Below are 6,253 nucleotides of genomic sequence, written 5' to 3'. Positions count from 1 at the left end.
ACTCTCATCTCTGCTGTGTAGGGGGTCCCACAGGGAAAGCGAAGATGCACATGGTTGCGTGGGAGAACGTGTGTGTGCGCTTGTGTGTGTATGCTTGTATGTGTTTGCTTGTGTGAGTGTGCTTGTGTGTGCTATGTGATTGCAGATGTGCATGCATGCATGGGTGTGCATGGGTGTGTGCCTGTGTCTGTGTGCTATGTGATTACGGATTCACATGGGTGTATGAGTGAGCACGTGTATGTGCATGTGTATATGTGTGTGCTATTTGATTGCAGATGCACGTGGGTGTGTTATGTGCCTGTGTGTGTGTTAAGTGACTGAAGATGCACGTGGGTGTGTGGGTGGGCATGTGGATGTGCGTGGGGGTGTGCACTAGTGTGTGTGCTATGTGACTGCAGATGCACTTGGGTATGGATGCATGCAGAAGCCAGAGATCAACTTTGGTTGTCATCTTCAGATACCGTCCAGCCTTTTTTGTTTTTTGTTTTTTTAAGACAGAATCTCCAGCTGGATCCCAAGAGACTGTACTGGTTGGTCAGCTAGCTCTGGGGCCCACCTCTTCCACTTCCACTGCACTAGGAATGCAAGCTCCCCACTGCACTAGTGTCTCTTCCACCCTCAGCAACCCTGTTTTGCACTACCCTGAGTCTAGCTTGCAATGTACAATTGTGCTGTGTATGGTGACCAGTCAGCTGACACACTGGCTCTCATGCTCTATCAATTTGAACCTCAATCGGGTCTTAAAGGTAGCTGCCATCTGTCACACTGGATTCTGTCAGAGGGCTATGCTGAAGCTCATTATAAAGCCAACCACATATGCAAATGAGCGTTGGAGGTGTGAGGCCACCTTTGGGTAGAAAGTGCCTCTGGTTTGTCTAGTGAGGCTTCCTGGTGGTCAGATGAGGAGCTCAAGCCTTCGATGCTGCTGCCTTTTAACAGAGTGGGGGATGGAGAGTGTGGTTTCAGGCTCACCCTTTACTGGTTCGGGTCTTCACTTGAGTCATCCCAGAATTCCCCTGACAGCCACTGGGAACATTCCAGAGTGTGACATCTCTAGGAAACAAGTTCAGTTCCTGGAAATGTCACCCCACCATGTCTTTCTTAGAAACCCTACATGGCAGCAGCTGGGATGAATGGCAGAGGTCAGGGGTAATCCACCCGGGTCTGGAGAAGCACTGCTCCTGACTGTCTTTCAGAAAGGTCCCTAGATGCCACTCCCTGGGGAGCCATAGACAAATGAGAAATGTGTGCTGCCAGGGGCAGTAGGACTCCTGGCTTTTCCATGACTGAGCCCACTGGTCTCTGAGTCCCTAGACTTTCTTCTTCCCTCCAGGGACCTGGAGAGGAACATTGAAGCCAGTGAGAACTCTGACTCATTTATTGTGAACTCATTGAGATGTTTGGCAAGAGCCTGTGGGCGTCTTGGGAGAACTCTTGGTTCACCTTTATTTCTTTCTATAGCGCTTTTCTCTTGAAATAGCAAGTCTGGTTTTACCAAAAATAGATGGAAAGACTGGAGCATTATTGCATCAGAGCATCAGAAGAAATTAAGAATTGTCCTTGGTTTCCTGCTTTTGTGTGTGTGCATGTTTGTGTGTGTGCATGTTTGTGTGTGTGTGTGTGTGTGTGTGTGTGTGTGTGTGTGTGTGCAGGGATCCTGCTTCTGTCTTCTATGAGTGATAGCATTTCTGGCACACCTGGCTGTTTTGCTGTTTTTTTTAACCTGGGTTCTAGGGTTTCACACTCAAGTGTTTCTGCTTGCTCAACAAGCATTTTACCAACCAAGGCCTCTGAGATCTCCAGACCTACTCTCCTATTTTAAACTTTCATAGGAGCTGGGGTCTGAGGAGAGACAAACAGAAGGTGAGAGCTGAGGCCATAGAAACAGTGTGAGGGACGGGAATTCACAGCTTGGCAGATAGAGGTTGAAACTCAATTTCAAAAACTCCCTTTAGGCAGCGTGTGGTGGCGGGTCTTTCATCACAGCACTTAGCAGAGGCAGGTGGATCTCTGTGAGTTTGAGGACAGCGTGGTCTACATAGAATGTTTCAAGTAAGCCAGAGCTACATAGTAACTTAAAAACAAACAAAATGACAACCACCTCCTTTTGAGTTTTGTTCTTTCACATTTCACAGCAAAGCCCCACATCTATGAGACATCTGTTTTCATCCCTCTACTCTCAGTTGAGGTCATGTAAACTCTTAAGTGAGCACCTTGCATCACAAGATGAACAGGAGTCTGCTTTGTTTACTGTCCCTTCCAGTCAGTGAGTGATTAACTGATATTCTTGGGGAGTTGTCTCCACCAACAATAAGCTATCTGCCAAAAAGGCAGGGGAACCATCTCACTTCCTTAATTTGCATTGAAACAACATCAACTGCAGTGCAGTTTCCATGGAGCAGAACAGTGGTTTGCAAACAGAACTCAGTGCCAAGATTCGGAAAAGATGGGCCAAGAGACAAGCCAGGCAGGGAAGGCACACGTGTTTATATTTTTGGTTCTAAAAGCTTCCTGAAAAGTGAGCATGAACTTGAGGGACACGTTTCTTTATTTATTTACTCTCTGCCTATCCCAGAAATGGCTTAAGGTTGTGTACAACGTGCATAAATCAGCTAGATGCTTTTTTAAAGAAAAGAGCAACAACAACAAAGAAACCTGATGGATCTGAAAGACCATCAGTTTGGAGGCAGCCTGAGCTACACATTAAGATGCACATACACACACACACACACACACACACACACACACACACACACACGGAAAGTGAGAAGTGAAAGAATGTGTTATGATCAACCTCCATTGTCAACTTAACTGGATTTGAGATCACCTGGGAGACTCACTTCTTGTCATGTCTCAGCATTCCCAAAGCGCTTTTACTGAGAAGGGAAGACCCTCCCTTCTTAGGTTTCTTCAGTCTGGTTTTGTCATGATGAGAAAAGCAACTGATACAGAATGTAAACACTGATTGGGAAATTCAGGCATCCTCGAGATAAGATTCAGGAGAAAAGCCAGGCTGGAAGCAGGCAAAGTTCACAGAAGGATCAAGTGGACCAGTTGCTTCTTTCAGAAGCAAAGATACCCTGGTCGGTGCCTTGAGCTCTTTGCGGATGCTAGTGGTCTTCTGGAGCCAGCACATTCTCCTCCGTCTTGCCACCATCCTTGTCTTGTCCTTACATACTGCATGTGGTCATCAGTCCTTTGGCCACACCTCCCTCCAACATGAGCAGACACAGCCTTCTTGTCAGCTTAGGAGGTCAGTGAGGCACAGTTGAGCATTTCTGCTGAGTTTTCAGAGGTCATGAAGGTTAAGAGATGTTACCATCATGGCAGGGATGTGGAACAGCAGGCAAGATGGCAGTAGCAGAGGCTTGAGAGCTCACACCTCAGATGGGGAGCAGAAAGAGTGAGTGGGGTGGGGGAGACATCAAAGCCACCTCCAGGGACACACTCCCCATAGCAAAGGATTCCCCCAAAGCATCACCAACTAGGGATAAAGGATTCAAATACTCAAACCGCACGCACAGTGTGAACAACTTTCTTTGCATAAGCCCTCATGCCTACGCTACTTGGGCCTGGCCAACATGGATTGAACCTTTCAAACTGAGAATACATCTTTCTTCCGTTTAGTTTCTTTCTCTTGTGTTTTGCTCACAGCAGTTACAAGAGTAACTAATGTATCCACCCTTACCTAAAAGTATCAAAGGGAGCTGAAGAAATAGGGCAGAGGCTAAAAGCACTTGCTCTTGTAGAGGACCTGAGTTCAATTCCCAGCACCTACATGGCTATTCACTATGATCTAACCCGAGACCAGGAGCCACATGGTGAACAGACATATATATGAGCAAACCACTCATACATGTAAAATAAAATTAATAAATGTTAAAAACCAAAACTTGGTATGGTTAGGGCCCCAAATTCTGCAAAAAAAAATATATATATATACATATACATACACATACATACATACATATATATATACACACACACATATTTGTATATATATGTATATGTGTGTGTGTATATATATATATATATATATATATATATATATATATATATATATATGATTAACAAATACAAAATTTCAAGGACCTGTGCTCTTTAGAATGGCTAATGTTCAATTACTTGAACTCTGTGACAGTCACTGATAGACTACAGTGCCAGACTAGAGTCAAGCTCAACAGGGTCTTCTTTCCCCACTGATTCCGCCAAGCCCGTTCCCTTGGCTGTGGTTTCGCTGGATAGTAGGTGGGGACAGTGGGAATCTTGTTCATCCATTCATGCGCATCACTAATTAGATGACGAGGCATTTGGCTACCTTAAGAGAGTCATAGTTACTCCCGCCGTTTACCCGCGCTTCATTGAATTTCTTCACTTTGACATTCAGAGCACTGGGCAGAAGTCTGATGTCAGGAAAAAGGAAGGACGAGAGGCTGTGGGGTGAAGGGATTTCGAAGATAAATATTTTATTTGTCAGCAGGGAGGCCACCAGGCAGGCAGATGCTGGCAGACAGCTCAGGTACAAGCTAGCACATACAAGCTACATAGACAGACAGTCACATGTATAGACCAGGACACAGGTTCCATGGAGGTAGGCACACAGCAAGCACTATAGGCTGTCTCAGGTAGAGGCTCCTGACTTCAAGGGAGACCTCTATATTTGTATAGAATCACATAAAAGGCATTTTGCCAAAAATAGTTATATTACAGATACGACATCACTGTTTACTAGTGCCAGTCACTCAGTGCTGACTGAGAGCCTCCCCCAGTGTCCAGTGTCAGCTAGGTTTTAGCTGATTTATTCTGGATATCTCTGTCAGTGCCATGCTGTCTAAATACGCTGACCCTTACCACTTCCTGTTCCAAACAGCTCAGCTCTTTGTGTGTGTGTGTGTGTGTGTGTGTGTGTGTGTGTGTGTGTGTGTAAAATGTGTGTATGCATGCATGTATGTGTGTAATGTGTGTGTGCATGCATGTGTGTGTAATATGTGTGAGCTTGTGTGTGTAATGTGTGCAAGTGTGTGTAATGTATGCATGCATGCATGTATGTGTGCAATGTGTGCATGTATGTGTGCATACATGTGTATGTGTAATGCGTGTATGCATTGTATAATGCATACATATATATGCAGATGCATATGTGTGCGTGCATGTATAGGTGAATGTGTGTGCATGTATATGTGAATGTGTGTGCATGTATGCTTGAGATGGGTCTTCTGTTTCTTAGGAAGGCTTCAAATTCTCTATGTAGTAGAGGATGGCCTTGAATGTCTGATCTTCCTGTTTCTACTTCCCAAGTGCTAGGATTACAGTCATGTGCACTATATCTAGTTTAGTAGGGCTGGGGATCGAACCCAGGATTGTGCATGCTAGGCACGTTTTCTACCCAGCCCCTTTCCACTTCTTTATACATAAACTCCTTTCACTGTCGTGGCGGTTTGAATAAGAGCTAATACATTTGCATGCTTAGTCACCAGGGAGGGACACTATTTGGGAAGGATTGGGAGGTACGGCCTTGTTGGAGGTGTGTCACTGAGTATGGGCACTGAGGTTTCTAAGGCTCATGCCAGGACTAGAGTCTTTCGCTTTTTCTCTCTCTTGGCTGTTGACCAGGGTGTAGCTGGACTATGACTCTAACACCTGCATGCCACCATGCTCCCAACCATGATAAGAATAGACTAATCCTCAGAAACTCTAAGCAAGCCCCCAGTCAAACACTTCCTTTTATAATAGTTGCCTTGGTCATGATGTCTTTTCAAATAGAACAGTGACCTAGGCAGCCATCACAATTGTGACTAAGCAGAAGGACCTGGCTATGTAAGAAGCTAGCAGTGCGTGACCCTGGGAGCAAGCCAGAGAGCAGTTCCTCCATACATTTTGCTTCAAGCTCCTGGTTGGAGTTTTCTGACTTCCCTCAGTGACACACTCTGGCTTGAAAGTGTAAACTAAATTAACCCTTTCCTCCCTAAGTTATTTTTAGAACGTTTTATCACAGCCACCAAGAGAAAATCAGCTAGTTCCCCACTCCCAACAGCTCCAGACTCAACATAGGCACAAAGCAGGACCCTCCCAGACCCTAAAGGAAAGTCTCCCCCAGAGAGCTTAAAGGAGGCCAAGCACCTCCCCAGGCAAACAGGGCAGTGAAGTTCAGGCTGGTTGCTAGGGCCGTTTGTGTTCGTTCTCTCATACCCAAACTGAACCCAAATACTGGCAGGAAACCCCCTTGCTCCAACCTCATGCTTGCCCTGATGAA

At 45.5% G+C, this 6,253-nt stretch overlaps 1 long non-coding RNA gene across 1 annotated transcript; it reads right to left on the bottom strand.

The window, feature by feature from the left end:
- On the bottom strand, window positions 1-4,427 carry Gm46178. The gene is made up of 3 exons (XR_001779634.1): window positions 4,157-4,427; window positions 557-564; window positions 1-10 (listed from the first exon to the last, which is right to left on the bottom strand). It is a non-coding gene; the product is annotated as a predicted gene, 46178 (long non-coding RNA).
- Window positions 4,428-6,253: the final 1,826 nt, after the last annotated feature.

This window comes from Mus musculus, chromosome 1 (genome assembly GCF_000001635.26).
Source record: "Mus musculus strain C57BL/6J chromosome 1, GRCm38.p6 C57BL/6J".
In the NCBI taxonomy this organism is placed as follows: Eukaryota; Metazoa; Chordata; class Mammalia; order Rodentia; family Muridae; genus Mus; species Mus musculus.
The sequence above is the reverse complement of the archived record's forward strand: the minus strand, read 5'-3'. Positions and strand labels throughout refer to the sequence as shown.